General features: G+C 43.5%; 1 protein-coding gene across 1 annotated transcript in view; it reads right to left on the bottom strand.

Moving 5' to 3' along the window:
- The window catches only part of LOC120990612, a 658,216-nt gene that overhangs the window by 53,629 nt on the left and 588,651 nt on the right, over positions 1 to 15,936 (bottom strand). The gene's annotated exons all lie outside the window — the stretch shown is intronic.

Raw genomic sequence — 15,936 nt, 5'->3', positions numbered from 1 at the left:
CCCCCTACTGTGCGCTCCCTGTGCCCCCTCCTGTGTTCTCCCTGTGTGTGATCCCTGTGCCCGCTGTTTGTGCTTCCTGTGTGAGCCCGCTGTGTGAGCTCCCTGTGCCCCCTCCCAATAAAATACATTTAGGTTTGTGGGTGAAAAAAATGTGGAAAAGTTCAAGGGTTATGAATACTTTTTCAAGGCAATGTGTATTGTCTGTGGGGGGGGGGGGGGGGGGGGGCGCTCTGGTAGACACTGGAGAGCTGTGCAGGAAGCAGGGACACAGTCAGGATAAAGTCCAATCTAAGTGTTTTTATTTCACACTTAGATGTTCAAACAGCAGCATAGCCTTAACAAAAGAGGCTTAAACAAACAAAACCCTGCTCGGCTGAGCTAGTAGCTAATACAACAAAACAGTCCCTGACTATATGTGGGACTGGCTTCCCAGCCCAGAGGTACAAAGGGTAAGTATTGGGTGGCACATGCAATACCTTCTGTAGTTCAGCAGTCAGCTTCTCCAGGTATGACCACACTTCTGAGCTCTACACTGAGCTTTAAATTAGGCCTTAATGACCCATGTGACTCTCAGCTGTGGGCTATGGAAGCCCAGGACCGAAGCCCGGGTTCAGTTAGTGTCCCGCTACCAACCTAACTCGCTCCAGTATAAGCAGGTCCTAGTACATATTTTACAATTTGTCTATGTTAGCTATGGGTAACATAGACAAAACAGGCTATTAACCCTGCTTATCCTGTGTCTGAGTTAACCTTTTAGTTCCCAGAGACACACCCAAGGCTTACCACCCACAGTTTAACCATTTCAAAGGCAGATATCGGATCTCCCAAACCATGTCCTTCTTACATACCCTCACCCTCGGTTCAGACACATCGGTGCGAACTCCTGACATCCAACAATGGGTCAGGGATAAGGCATCCGCATTGCCTTGCAGTCTCCTGGCTCAGTGCTCCACTGAAAAACTCTTTTTCAGGGACAAGAACCACCTCATGACTCTGACATTCCTCTCCTTGGATCTACTCATCCAAATGAGGGGTGAGTGGTCAGTTATCAGACAGAAGTGTCGCCCCAGTCGCCCCAGCAAGTAGTACCTTAGCGCCTCTAAGGCCCACTTTATCACCAGACATTCCTTCTCTACAATACTATAATTTTCTTAGGCTGGCGTGAGTTTCCTGCTCAGGTAGGTAACGGAGTGTTGCTCTCCGTTCACCTCCTGAGACAGGTCCCTCTATCCTTCTGTACAAGTTTTTAACTTGTCTTGTTCATGCTTATTGCAATTGTCTGTATTATGTATCTATACCACTTTTCATATGTACAACGCCATGGAATGAATGGCGTTTTAATAATAATAATCTCCTGCCCGCTGCTGCCTCCGCCAGATGAAACAGGCATACGCCTGCCAGACGCGTCCTCCAGCCATGCTGCCTCCGTGCTCCATACTAGCATCCCATAGGGGCACGCCCCGCTGCTTCCTGTCATTTATGTTTCCAGGAGCACACACTTCCTGTTTCCTGGCACCGCCTCTGGGCGGGGTTACAAGTTTAAATAGCAGCTTCCTCTCCTAGGTAGTTGCCTGAGCGTTGAGTTACTAACAGTAATAGCGAAGGTGTTCTGTTTTGACCGTCTGTGTTTGACCATTCTGTTTGCCTGCCACTTGAATCGACTACTGGACCTGTCTGAGCCTGTCCGATCATCTGTACCTGCTTCTGACCTCTGGCAAAAGAAAAATATATTCGCCGTTCAGCGTTGCACTTATATTATATTAATGTGAAGGATGTCTCTCCCTTTCCATCCACATGGATAAGGAATCGTATTGTTTTTACCGGAACTCCGTCCATCAATTTTTCCATATTAGTCTTTTATTTGTACCTCCTTCTGACCTCTGGCTTGTCTCTGACCATGCTTCAGCTTCTGCTTCTGACAATCATCATTATCGTCTGCTGCCTTTACTCCAGTCTTCTCTGCAATAGCACTTCTCGCCACCGTGTCAGTTATTGGACGGAGTTCACACTAACTGCGGTTCAACTTGAGCTATTAGAGCGTTACCTGTTGTCTGACTCTGTGAGTCAGCTGTCAACCATATTAGCTAATCCTGTAGGTGGTGGTTCAGTTTCTCTCTTGCTGCGTTCTGTCCTGTCTCCTGTGAGAGTGCTGAATAAAACGCTAGGGGTTAGAGGCTACCATCCCTTGGTTGACACAGAGAATCCACGCTATCTCTGGTTTGACCAGTGGGTCCCACTCAGTGGTCATAATAGTACAATTGGGCTAGTGGTGATCAAAATAAGCAGAGATGTTTACCTATAGTGATTGTGCTGAAGGCACACTTCAAAAGGTAGTCTAATATGTTGAATGACCCTGCTGCTCTTTCCAGTCAGTCGTCGTACGGCTTGCAACTTGAAAACCAGAGAAAGGGATGAAAAGGACCGCATGCTGCTTATAGTAGAAGGCACTTAGAACCAACTTGTACATGCAACTGACTGTTTATTGGGATGTAGGATAACGCATTTCAGAGCCGAACAGCTATTATTATAAAGAAGTAATGTACTTAGGGCGTGATGCTTCTGCTGTGGTTAGGACTAAGGAAAAACAGATTAACATTAGAAAGCTTCCCTTACATCTTATACAGCAGTACAATAATGGGTAATTAACAAGAAGTATAACTATAGGGAGGGAGCTCTTGTGTGGTAGAACTCAAACAGACAGCAACCGTAAAATGAACATACTGTACAGTGTGAGCTCCATGCTACTCTAAAAAATCAGATCCAGCAGAATTAGGCTTTATCAGCTCAATAGTTGGACACTGCTCTAAAAAGGGCTCTAACAAAATCTGAATTCTGAACATAGTGGTCAAGTCTAATGGCAGCCATAACATATCTGTCCAGGGTATGTATGGTTGCTCTTAATCTCCCTCACTAAATTAAGTGATACATTCTTAACCTTCCTGATTCCTTTACTCCAGGCTAAAAAGATCTCAGGAAATCCAGAAAGATCTAGAGAATGGGTCATTCCATGTCAAGTGGACCAACCTAGAAATCCGACCCTCTCCAAATTGAATAAAATTTTCACAGATGCTCCCTATGGTCCTAAATGAAATCTTAAATTTTTTTTCATCTGGACCTCTGTTGGTTCTAGAGTTTCAGGCATCTGATGATGGACCAGCTGTAATGTGCTTCCTGCTGCATAACCCAAAGTGGCAATTTTGTCAAGGCACAGTATCTTAAGTAGTTAACCTAGGAGGCTGAAATGTTACAGGTTAGAATACTTAGTCTAAGTCTCCTTGCAAAGTTTGGTGTCTTAAGAAGGCTTGACTCAATTTTTACATGCCATCAAAATAGGCCCACAAAATTGACAAATGACTGTTAAGGGCCTACTTTGACTGCCCACTGCTCCTGACATGTTTTATCTTTGACCTGGCCTTATGTTGGCCAGAACTAAGCTCACAAGAATGTACCAATTTTGCATGCGTGCATGAACTTCACTACAAAGAGACATTTTTGGTGGCCTCCTGTCTGACAGGCTGGTGAGCCAGAAACATAAGATTATGTAGTGCTGCTGAGCTTGTTATCCTAATATAACTTTTAGATATATTTCCATACACATATTCTAATTAATTGTGGGTTGCCAATTTAAATTGGCACATTTATCATCAATTTTTCACTGGACGACTCAGCTACTGCCAGTTCAACAGAATTATTGCCATTGCCAAGAAACAATTTTAAACAACCCGAGAAGATACCAGCCATGGGTGTCCAAGTTTTATTGGAGAAAAACAAGAAAATAAAAACACAACATGCATACTAAAATTGCTAAAAATACAGATTTCACAAGACTTCTCTTCCAATATTTCTCAAATTGCACAAAGTTTAACATTTCCTGTCAATGTTCACCAAAACATCTTGTGAGAAGATGATGCCAGATGATGTGGGTGAATCAAGGGAAGCAATGACATGCTCTTCTGGGACCCAGCAAGTGTCTCTGCAGGAAGGCCAGTAAAATGGCATTACACAGGACCATGGGGATGCAAGAAATTGATCAATCCATCATGCTCCTCAATTGAAACTCCACATATATTGCCAATCCACCGGGAGTTATCATAGGTGCAAGCTACGTACTGACCAGGTTAAAGACAGGATACTTTGAGGAGAGATTGACATTCAGGTTCCAGAACACTTGCAATAAATGAGGTTGCATCATTCCAAATTTTGCTAACACAAATGTTAGTTGTATCAATGGGTTTGAACTGATGGTGCTCCCTTGTCCCAGCAACAGTATGACCCTTGCTAAACCTTTCTTCTTGAACAGGTCTGTTTGCATTAACATCTTCCTTTGGGACAAAGAAAAATGTAATACTTGGAACATTTTTGCAGCAGAAGTCATAAAGATCTTTTGGTGTCAAAATTTGGTTATTGACTGGACGCTATAAACTAGCCCTGGCAGCCAAACGTTTTGCAGTTCCTCCAATTCCATCACAAGGTGATTTTCCATGACTTGTACCAAAAAGTTCCACTCAGCGGTGATGCAAAAGTTATTATTATGACAGCAGAGATTAATACAATTTTTGAAGTTTTTGTACTGAGCAGCAGATCCATCACTAAAATAGTGAATATGCTTTAAAATGGCTAGTGCGTCCTTCAGATGCCCAATCGGCTTTTTTCAAAAATGTATGGACAACTATTGTGTCATGACGCAAGCAGTCTATTCAAATACTGAAGCATCGGAAGACAGGGTTGCAACAGTAAACAACGAAAGGATGAAGTGTTGCCTGGCTATTTTCCCAGTGAAACCCCTGCACTGCATCCTGGACAACAAAGGAGTAGTTTTTGGCAAAGTCCATCAGGACAATTACATGTCCCTCCTCCAGATTTTGTTTCAGCTCTTTCAGATAAGCAGTTTGGTGCTTAGAAATAAAATGGTGTCTGGTCAAGTTACAAATGTTGTCAGTTAGTTTTGAGGTGAAATCCTCTAAGGATAACTGCTGTGTTTCTAAGGTATTCCGATCTGTGTGAATCCACTTCCTAAATTCAACAGTATTTGGGATGAGTGAAATGTTTTGGGATGAAACATTCGAAGTCGATTTGCATAAAACTTCTTTCTAATACTGTATGGAGCAGGAGCTCCGTACAGTATTAGAATGTTTTGGCTCCGATGAGCTGAAGTTATTGCTTTGCGAAGTCTCGCGAGACTTTGCGCAATAGCTTCATAAATTAATTTGGACTTCAAAAAAAACATTTCCTGAACTCGGGTTCAGTTCCAAGTGGTACATTGGAACCAAACCCGAGCTCTGGAAATGTATTTTTTACAGTACAAATTAATTTATGAATTTATAGCGCGAAGTAATTTGCCAATACATTTCTCCTGCTCCGTACAGTATTAGAAAAAAGTTTTATGCGAATCTACTAAGGATGTTTCATCCAAAGTCGATTCGCTCATCCCTAAACAGAAATCATCAGGGTCACTTTCCTTGAAATAATCAGCAAGCCATTCTTCCAGAGCAGTCCTTCCAGGGCACTTTTCACATCGTTGCAACATGCAATCTTTTGATTTAATATCACAGGCAGTTTTACTTAAAAGCATTTTGTAGTCATCTGGAAGTGTAGTGGCCAAAAGCATCATTTTAACATTTTGATGGATTGTGCAGATAGATTGAATGAGTTCCTGATCAGCCAACAGTAACACACCATTTTGGCCAAAAACTCACAGAATTTGGAGAACCCAATTTCAGGCCCATGCTTGTCCCGATAGATGGTGTACAATTCCTTCAAGTTGCACAAGATCAACCTTTTCTGCTTCAATAGCCTTTTACTATTTATCCTCACAGACACACAATCCTTTCTGCCAGGGCATACTCGAGAAAATTCATCATTTTCATGAAAATCCAGTACATTGTGCTTAATGTGCTCAGACAGCATTTTTCCTTGCTTGGGTTTAGGAACAGCAAGGATGCCAAATGTGTAGCTTGTAGGTCATTTATTCAATTGAAGCAATATAGGCCATAGGTGGGAACAAATTAAATCAAATTAAATCCAATTTAAATTGGCAGCCCACAATTATTAGAATATGTGTATGGAAATATATCTAAAAGTTATATTAGGATAACAAGCTCAGCAGCACTACATAATCTTATGTTTCTGGCTCACCAGCCTGTCAGACGGGAGGCCACCAAAAATGTCTCCTTGTAGTAAAGTTCATGCACACATGCAAAATCGGTACATTTTTGTGAGCTTAGTTCTGGCCAACATAAGGCCGGGTCAAAGATAAAAAAAAAAAGGGTGACTTTTGTGGCAAAAAACATGCTCTTTTATTTGAGATTAATTAAAAAAAGATTAAAAATTACTCATTTGAGATATTTCCACCCCAATAGTAGCAAAACTTGGCAAACATATGAAATGTCATTTCTTTGTCTAATCATATCTTGTTTTCAAGTTGGTTGGAAAGCTTGCGTATGTTACTTTAAGATATATTGCATGGGACATTACTCCTGGCAAAATTAAAGCCTGATCAGAAATGCATGTCAGGAACTGTGGGCAATCAAAGTAGGCCCTTAACGGTCATTTGTCAATTTTTTGGCCTATTTTGATGGCATGTAAAAATTGAGTCAAGCCTTCTTAAGGCACCAAACTTTGCAAGGAGACTTGACAAAGTTGCCACTTTGGGTTACACAGCAAGCAGCGCATTACAGGTGGTCCATCATCAGCTGCCTGAAACTCTGGAGTCAACAGAGGTCCAGATGAAAAAAAATTGTAAGATTTAATTTAGGACCCTAGGGAACATCTGTGCAAAATGTTATTCAATTTGGAGAGGGTCAGATTTCTAGGTTGGTCCACTTGACATGGAATGAGCCGAATGGAGATTATATTCCTCATTAGAGGATAGCTCATAACAGACACTGTAAGAAGGAGACCTAGTTGTAGTTACCAAAGAATAATCCTTATGATCTTAATACAATTAGGACTACGACCAAGTCCTATTTTGACAGAGATTGCGAGTATGGAAGGCACAATCTTAGTAAACCTTTCAGGAACCTTTTCTCAAGGACTCTTGTGACAAGGATAAACTTGCAGAATGGCCAAAATTAAGACGTTTTAGGTTAATACACTCAGGCCTTTTCACAAAATCCTCATGCAGGAAGCCTACAAGGCTGATAATCTGTGGTTTAGAACTATGCACTCCTTTAGTTGAATTCAAGCTGAATAGATTCACTTGAGTCTTGTGTAAGCCCTGGCTATGACAAGGTCTTCATGACTATGTCTTCAGATACACCCTTGACTGAGTTAGGAACAAAATTATCTTTTAATGGATTGAAAACCAAAGTGTGGCAAGGTCTTCACGACTGAACGAAAAAGATCTCTACATATTTATAGAGGCTAGTCAACCATCAGGCTGTCAGACTGGACCTCTTCAGGTCTTGGCAGAGTTCAGTGCCCTAGACACACATGAACTGCAGTGGGGGAAGTCTCCAGTTACACACTTAACACATCAGAATGAGTTGATAAACATGACCTTTTGGTAGATTTAGACCCAAAGTGTGGAAGGGTCTTTGTGACTACATCAGAGAGGCCTCTAGATAGAAATAGAGGCTGGTCAACCTTCAGGCTGTCAGGCGGAATCTTTCCAGATCTTTTTCCAGATATCTCAGTAACACCCTTGACTCATCTGCATGAGTTGGGAACCATGACCTCTTCTGCTTGAATGGTATGATTGCGCTACCTTGGCCTTATCTATCCTAATTTTCATCAATGCCCTAGGTATCATGAAAACTGGAAGGAAAATTTAGGCCAGCCTGAACTCCAAGGAATGGACAGGGTATCTGCCATCAAGGGATTGGTTAGCTGGTAAAAGGAAAGGAATATTTCCATCTTGGCACTGAACCTAAATGCATTGAGATACATCTCTGATACTTCCCATATCTTGGCAATTTGCTTGAAAATCTCTGAATTCCAAGACCATACTATTGGACTCAGTTGTTGGTCAATGTTGAGCGAGCCTCAAATAAGTACAGCAGACAGATGGGTCAGGTTTAATTCTATCCATGCCATGATCCTTCCCACTGCCTTAAGACTGGGTCTGATCTGGTACCACCCTGCTTGTAATGTCTGCACTTACACAGAATACTTCCCCTTCTGTGGGGTGAGTCAGACAGGATCTTCTATAGCATTAAACACTTTGAGATTTGAGGAGAGAAACCTCTCAAGGGACTCCATCATCCCACTTACTGTATGCCCCTCCAGGTGCAATTCTCAACCTAGTTGAGAGAAATTAGTAGTCAAGAGAATCCAGATTAGCTGGAACACGGAACACTAATCTGTGAGATGTTTCTACCATCTGAAGGATTGACTAGCTTGAAATGACCCTACTGTTCAACTCATCTGAGCTATATTTCCACAGGCTAAGGATCTCTTCTCTGTATAGAGGACATAAGTGCCATAAGGCTCAAGAAGCTACCTCTGCAACTACTTACATGAGGCCTAAAACCCTCAAATAACTGGCCAGCAGCCTGAAGGTGGTCAGTAATCCAGGTATGGAACCAAAGAAATTCTCTTTATTCTTAAGGAAGCAGCTTTAAAGGACACCACCGTATAAGGGTCAAAATAGCTGAGGAGATCCTGAACAGATGGGCTGTGAAATGCAGGAGCATAATACCTTGTTCCTCACTTAGGAGTAGGACTGCCTTAACTGAGATTATAAAATATGCAGCCATCTCAACTTTATATCCTATAGATGTATTAACTTTAGGAGGAGAAACCAACTATGTAAGTGATGAAGGAACTTTCAGCTTTTCTGTGGTAGCCATTTTGGGACTCTGACTGTATTGTGTTCAAGACTGTATTTTGTGTTTAAATTTAAGAAGATGGCGACCGGCCGCCTGCCAATCTGAGTGACTTGCTAAAAAATGTAGAAGTTAGTAGCTTTATATTAAGATAAGATAAAATGTCTTTGTGTTAGCAGTGGCCCAATTAGCCATAATGAATAATGCAAAGTATGGCTTCAGCGTTATCCAATTCATAGGTCTGCAAAAACATTTTTTTCAAGAGCTGTTTGGGTTATTCCACGTAATCTTTATGTTTTTTGGTGCACTGAATCCGAAAATGACCTCCATTTTGTCATAGGACATCACGTTTCCTGACAATATAGGTAACTATGTTAAATAAGGCAATACCTCAAAATAAATGGAAATAGACTTATAAAATTAAAGTTGTATTACAATTTTTTCATGAAAATCCATTTTTGAACTGAAATGAGCTCACCTACACACACTAAACTCGATTCTTATTTCCTGTGAGGCTCCTCTTGGTGCATTTACGCTTGTGAGTAGCATCTGGAATGTCTCTCTGAAGCATCCAACATTGGTCTGCCATTATTGTAATCCTCCATATTCCCTGGTATCTCCTTTCCATCTCTTTAACGTCTTGGTGGAATCGTTCACCTTGTTCCTTACTCACGGCTCCCAAATTTTCAGGAAAATAGTCATGGTGGGACTGAAGGAAATGCACTTTCAAACTCATCAGGCAACCTAAAGCTTGAAATGCTTTCAGCATTCGTCCGACGATCTTTTTGTAAGGAGGATCTTTGTTATTGCCTAAAATTTCTATACGACTTCTTTAAATGCAATCCACCCTTCTTTATGAGGATCCGTCATGGTTAGTGATGAGCGGGAGGTGCCATATTCGATTTGAACGAAATTAGCGAATATTCGCTAGAATATCCGTCTCATATTCGTCGAAATCGAATATTCGTCATTATTCTAGTTATCTCGATTAATATATGATTTAAATAATCGCGTATTGCGATTTTAACTTAAGGTAACTTTCCTATTGGTTTGATATCTGGAATTAGCAAAGATGATGAATATGACGAATGTATTCGTCATATTCCTCAAAACGAAGATAACGAAGTATTCTCCATCTTCGTTTTAGTTCCATATTCGTCAACTTCGCTAATTCTAGCAATAAAATAGGAAAGTTAACTAGAGACAGCTAAGTTTTTAATTCGCTATGCGATTATATTACTTTGCTTTTTTTAAATAAATAAAATTATAATACTTGATAATTATTATAATTATTCTATTTATTAAAAAAAAAAGCAAAGTAATATAATCGCATAGCGAATTAAACACAGCTGTCTCTAGAGTCAACTTTCCTATTTGATTGCTAGAATTAGCGAAGTTGACGAATATGGAGCTAAAACGAAGATGGAGAATACTTCGTTAACTTCGTTTTGAGGAATATGACGAATACATTCGTCATATTCGCTAATTCTACCAAGCCAACATAGTAAACCAGGTCTAAGTTGAAATCGCAATGCGATTACTTCAAGTTATATTAATCGCATTGCGATTTCAACTTAATTCTCACATCCGACAGTACAACATTCTAGTATGGAGGCGTTCCCATGGTGATGGGGACGCTCCATGAGCACGGAAGTCGGCAGAAGCGGCAACGGGCACTGACTGGAGCAGCCAGGAAGCCAGGAATCCTCAGGACAGGTAAGAACTACTTTTGGGAAGTAGGAAAGAAAAAAATATAACAATAAAAAAAAAACGAATATTCGAAATAGCGAATTTATACCACTTTATTCAAAATATTCGCAAATTAGCGAAGTGCCGATATTCGCTATAAAAATTCGCTATTCGAATATTCACGCTCAACACTAGTCATGGTATTGACAAACTCTTGATCAACTATAAGCCGACGAACACACCTTCCTTCAATTTTGCCTCTGACAGGCCTGGAAACTTAGTGACCCAGTGTCACGCCCTGCCCTGTGAGCGATCTGAGAAGATCTGTCAGACTTGCTGCACGTGAATCTATCTGACAGATTGCTTTGTTGTGACTTTGGGCAGGATCCCACCCCCTCACAAGTTCTGCTCATTAGTTAGTGATGCTATTTATACCTGCCTCTCACTATAGCCCTTGCAGTTTATAGTTTCTCCTGGAGTTCTCTGCTGGTGTTTGGTGGATCTCCTGCTCCCAGTTCGTCTTCAGTTAAGTCCTCCTTCCTTCCCTTCTGTTGTTTGTACTGGCTAGGCCTTAGGTAGATGCTGGTTCCTTCATCTTGTGCAAGGAATCCATTTGTCTTTTCGCCTGCTCCCTAGCTGAGGGTTTGTGTCAGCTGCAGCAGGGCTTAGGTTCGAATGTATTAACACTTTTACCATCGAGATTTGTTCATGTTGGTAGCAGTCAGGGAAAGGCTCAGGGATTGTCAGGTGACCTTTCCCTGTTCCCTAGCTGTGGGGCCTAGCCTGCTGTTTTTGTATAATTTTGTTGTGTTTGGTTTGCTTGCCTCACCTTCCGTGACACCAAGTATTTAAAGCATTCTCCATCTCCTGGAAGTGATTTTACGAATTGCTTCATCAATCCCAATTTTATGTGGAGAGGTTGTAGAAGAACTTTATGGGAAGGTACCAAAGTTTCTCGGAGGCCATTTTTTTCACCGACTGTTAGCACCCTCGGCAGCCAACTCCTCTTGGTCCAGTGATTTTGTCGGTCTCGACTGTCCCATAGACACAGAAAACAAGGGTATTTGGTATACCCAGCTTGTTGCCCGAGCAGCATGCACAAAACCTTCAAGTCCCCACACACTTGCCAACCATATGGTCTTCATATTAAAGTTTACGAAGAACCAATTCCAAGTTCTCGTAGGTTTCCTTCAAGTGTACCGAATGACCTACAGGTATGAAAGTAGCCTCAGCCACGACATAAGTTATACAGGCCAGAAGCTGAGTACTTTGTGCTCCGATGAGGGCAGACACATTCACCTCAATAGATGATTCACTTTATGCAGATGAAAGATCTGATGACGTCTACACTTCCACAGAAGAAATCTGAGCAGATGACTGTTTGGCCTTATTCTCTCAGGTACAGCAGCTCCTGAGTAGAGGTGTAGGCCCCCAACCGAGACCAGACCAGCTTCCCACATTAGGCAGGAGAAGACCTGTTCAGTAAGGAGAGGCCGTCTATAGTGAATCCGGACTGAACTGGATCATTTCCAGGATGTTTGTATTCGGCCATCATAGCTTTTTCCAAAGCTTCAACCCCTTTGAAGGCCCTAGAACCCTACAGGTGGAGACCCCCTGGTCCTCATCCTGGTCCCCCAACCGGTCGGACATGAACAATCTCTTTGTTACTTTCTTCCCTTAGAATGAATATTCCCCTCTTTATTCTTCTCCTCCTCAGAGGAGGAAACAGTTTATCCTGAATTCTCCATCAGGGGCTTCCTCTTCAGACCTGCATCCCGGGAACAATTACATCTCAGTCTTTATGTCGTCCATAGGAGACTCTAGAGAGGTGACCACAGCTCTGTACAGACTGTTATATATCAGAGAACTACAACCCCCAGCATGTCCAGAGGAGAGAACTACAACTCTCACAATGTCCAGACTGTTATATATCAGAGGAGAAGAGTACAGAATGTTATATGATATCTCAGAGGTAACACTCCAGGCTGTTATTGTAGGTTTCAGAGGAGAGAACTACAACTCCCAGCATTTCTCCAGTTCTGTAGGAAAGAAATCATAAAATGCTTTCTCCATACAAGGATCATCCCTCACATGTCACATGACCACAATTACAGCTCCTCCTCCTTATCTCTGCTCTACAGCTGACCCCGCCCCTTCACTGATCACATGATAGTGACATCATCACAGGTCCTTCAACAGCTCCTCTCACCACTGCTGAGCCCTGCCCTGATCACATGACAGGGAGGTCCCCCCAGGTCCTTCACCACAACGTCTACTATCCACTGCTGAGCCCCGCCCCTTCACTGATCACATGACAGTGACATCACTCTAGGTCCTTCACCACCTCTTCTCCTTTCCACTGCTTAGCCCCGCCTCCTGCACTGATCACATGACGGTGACGTCACCGCAGGTCCTTCAGCTCTGGCAGTGCAGCAGATACTGGGCAGGTCCTGGTCGGTAGTCAGGGCTCTTGTTCTCTCTGGTATCAGCCATTCCTCCAGCCTGCAGGTAAGATGAGCTGTGAGGAGACAGTGTGGTGGAGAGCTCAGACATGTCACCTCTGGAGATTCTCCTCCATTACACACAAGGAATCCTTCTCCGCTCCTCAGCTTAGTATGATGGGGGAGGAGTAGTGGGGATAGTGGGGGTTGTCATCCTTCGCTGGCCCCTGACTGTCCTGGTGAGGGGCCCCTGCCTCCAGGAGGAGAATGAATGGAGCGGGGCCCGGCCTGAGCTCAGCTCTCTCCAGTCTCTTCTCTAGGAGTTCTGGACACAGCTGAGCACAGCCCAGAGGTGGGACCTGCATCTATCAGACATTTATCTCCTGTGGAGCCACCAGAGATCTCCATGTTGGGGCCCCTGGAATCCATGTGGTGGGGGCTCTGAGAAGCGGGGCCCCTCCAGGCTCAGGAAGTGCGGTTCTGGAGGTGACATCTGGTCTTGTCCCCTGGATGATTTCCTCTCCTCTTCTCATAAAGGCGCCTGCAGTACTAGAAGCCTCCAGCTCCTCCAGTTCTCTCCTCTTCTCCTGAACGACCACCAAGGATGGACAGGAAGGAGATCAGCAGAAGAATATTAGACCTCACCTTGGAGATCATCTCCCTGCTGAGCGGAGAGGTAAACTTTTCTAGATTTCTCTCCTCTTTATTGTATTCTGTAATAAGTCAGACATCGGGAAGGAGAATCCATCATAGGAAGTGATAGGAAGAGTCCAGGGTCCTGGAAAACGGCCTCCAGACCTTCCAAGTGATGGAGAACCTGAAGATCAGCCCCCAATATGGTGAGTGATGTGTCATGTGACCAGTGACCAATAGTCATGTTGTAGGAGCCATGAGAAGGTAAGTAGGCACGTTGTACCAGGAGGAGAGGGCCGGAGGAGAGCACATGGCCCCTGAAGGGTTTATTCCCTAAGTGTCTCTCTCCATCCACAGGAGTACACAATAGTGAAGAAGACATCGGAGGACTGTGTGACTCCCATCATCCATCTCCAGGAGTCAGGAGGGTGGAGCAGGACCCCTCCCCCCATCACAGAGCCTCACCCCCTGATACATGAGCAGAAGATCCTAGAACTCACCCACAAGATGATGGAGCTGCTGACTGGAGAGGTGACACTGCTGGGAATGCTGGGAAATTCTCCAGTAACAGCACTGGAGGGGTCTGGGTGATGACGGTGTCATTGTGTTGTCAGGTTCCTATAAGGTGTCAGGACGTCACTGTCTATTTCTCCATGGAGGAGTGGGAGTATATAGAAGGCCACAAGGACCTGTACAAGGAGGCCATGATGGAGGAGCACCAGCCTCTTATATCACAGGGTAAGAGCCGTCATGTGCAGTGTATACACGTGTGTGCAGTGACATGTAATGGAGGAGCACCAGCCTCTTATATCACAAGGTAAGAGCCGTTATGTGCAGTGTATACACGTGTGTGCAGTGATATGTAATGGAGGAGCACCGGCCTCTTATATCACAAGGTAAGAGCCGTTATGTGCAGTGTATACACGTGTGTGCAGTGATATGTAATGGAGGAGCACCAGCCTCTTATATCACAAGGTAAGAGCTGTCATGTGCAGTGTATACACGTGTGTGCAGTGACATGTAATGGAGGAGCACCAGCCTCCTATATCACAAGGTAAGAGCCGTCATGTGCAGTGTATACACGTGTGTGCAGTGACATGTAATGGAGGAGCACCAGCCTCTTATATCACAAGGTAAGAGCCGTCATGTGCAGTGTGTACACGTGTGTGCAGTGACATGTAATGGAGGAGCACCAGCCTCTTATATCACAGGGTAAGAGCCGTCATGTGCAGTGTATACACGTGTGTGCAGTGACATGTAATGGAGGAGCACCAGCCTCTTATATCACAGGGTAAGAGCCGTCATGTGCAGTGTATACACGTGTGTGCAGTGATATGTAATGGAGGAGCACCAGCCTCTTATATCACAGGGTAAGAGCCGTCATGTGCAGTGTATACACGTGTGTGCAGTGACATGTAATGGAGGAGCACCAGCCTCCTATATCACAAGGTAAGACCCGTCATGTGCAGTGTGTACACGTGTGTGCAGTGACATGTAATGGAGGAGCACCAGCCTCTTATATCACAGGGTAAGAGCCGTCATGTGCAGTGTATACACGTGTGTGCAGTGACATGTAATGGAGGAGCACCAGCCTCTTATATCACAAGGTAAGAGCCGTCATGTGCAGTGTATACACGTGTGTGCAGTGACATGTAATGGAGGAGCACCAGCCTCTTATATCACAGGGTAAGAGCCGTCATGTGCAGTGTATACACGTGTGTGCAGTGACATGTAATGGAGGAGCACCAACCTCTTATATCACAGGGTAAGAGCCGTCATGTGCAGTGTATACACGTGTGTGCAGTGACATGTAATGGAGGAGCACCAGCCTCTTATATCACAAGGTAAGAGCCGTCATGTGCAGTGTATACACGTGTGTGCAGTGACATGTAATGGAGGAGCACCAGCCTCTTATATCACAGGGTAAGAGCCGTCATGTGCAGTGTATACACGTGTGTGCAGTGACATGTAATGGAGGAGCACCAGCCTCTTATAGCGGATCCTTTTCCCTTCAGAATACATTAGGGCAAAACCGATCCGTTTTGGATTACTTCTGAGAGCCCATGACGGATCTCACAAATGGAAGCCAAAAAGCCAGTGTGAAAGTCGCCTAAGTCGTTTGTGTCTCAATAAAATGTGAAACAATTTGTAATAAAATTCTTGTCCGGCATCGGCTTTAAATTGCTAAATGTGATCATGTTGTCCATCACTTCAGCGATTATCTGCTCATCCCCTTCAGACTGAACGTGTGACTTCTAGCAGTAATTGCATGTCCCAGAATGTTCCAGCTGCATTAGAGCGTGTTCACACAGGGCACATTTATTGTAGACATTTCCATATATTGGTTGTTTCTGCAGCAGGTGCAGGGATTATTACAAGCCACATTCAGGGCAGCGGACAGTCACAAA

This window comes from Bufo bufo, chromosome 2, assembly GCF_905171765.1.
Source record: "Bufo bufo chromosome 2, aBufBuf1.1, whole genome shotgun sequence".
In the NCBI taxonomy this organism is placed as follows: Eukaryota; Metazoa; Chordata; class Amphibia; order Anura; family Bufonidae; genus Bufo; species Bufo bufo.
The sequence above is the reverse complement of the archived record's forward strand: the minus strand, read 5'-3'. Positions and strand labels throughout refer to the sequence as shown.